The following is a 1,179-nucleotide window of genomic DNA, read 5'->3' as shown; positions in this document are numbered from 1 at the left end:
CCAACTTGTACTTCCCAAGCGCTTACTACAGTGCTCTGCACACAATAAGCGCTCAATAAATACAATTGAATGAATGAATGAGTGGTGTTTGTTAAGCGCTTACTATGTGCAAAGCACTGCTCTAAGCGCTGGACTTCTCTGTGCCTCACTTCCCTCATCTGTGAAATGGGGATGAAGACTGTGAGCCCCACGTGGGACAACCTGATCACCTTGTATCCCCCCAGCGCTTGGAACAGTGCTTTGCATATAGTAAGCGCTTAACAAATGCCATTATTATTATTATTATTATTAATGAATGAATGAATAATGCAAATGGTTCCTTCACCAGCGTAGGGCTGGAGGTAGTAAATACCAGTATATACATATATATGTATATGTATATAATGAATGAATGAATAATGCAAATGGTTCCTTCACCGGCGTAGGGCTGGAGGTAGTAAATACCATTATATACATATATATATATATATAAAATGAATGAATGAATGAATATTGCAAATAGTTCTTTCACCAGCATAGGGCTGGAGGTAGTAAATACCATTATATACATATATATGTATATAATGAATGAATGAATAATGCAAATAGTTCCTTCACCAGCGTAGGGCTGGAGGTAGTAAATACCATCATATATATATATAATGAATGAATGAATGAATGAATGAATGAATGAATAATGCAAACAGTTCTTTTACCAGCGTAGGGCTGGAGGTAGTAAATACCATTATATACATATATATGTATATGTATATAATGAATGAATGAATAATGCAAATGGTTCCTTCACCAGCGTAGGGCTGGAGGTAGTAAATACTATTATATATATCTATATCTATATCTATATCTATATATATAAAATGAATGAATGAATGAATGAATAATGCAAATAGTTCTTTCACCAGTGTAGGGCTGGAGGTAGCGCCCCCTCGTGGCCGCAGGCAGCACCGCTCCCCTGGCCCCGCCCACTCCATCCCATCGGTCGGTCGCCCAGGCAACGGAAAGCCCGCGCAGCCCGGGGACGCGGTGCATTGTGGGGCTGGTAGTCCCTCCCCCCGGAAGCGCCGCCGGCCCCCGCGGCGGGGCGGACTACATTTCCCAGGGTTCCGCGGGCGCGCAGAGCCACTTCCGGGTTGGGGGCGGCGGCGGCGGCGGCTCGGCCAGGCCGGTTGCAAGGGCGGG

Source organism: Tachyglossus aculeatus, chromosome 10, assembly GCF_015852505.1.
Source record: "Tachyglossus aculeatus isolate mTacAcu1 chromosome 10, mTacAcu1.pri, whole genome shotgun sequence".
NCBI lineage: Eukaryota > Metazoa > Chordata > Mammalia > Monotremata > Tachyglossidae > Tachyglossus > Tachyglossus aculeatus.
This window is presented reverse-complemented; position numbering follows the sequence as displayed.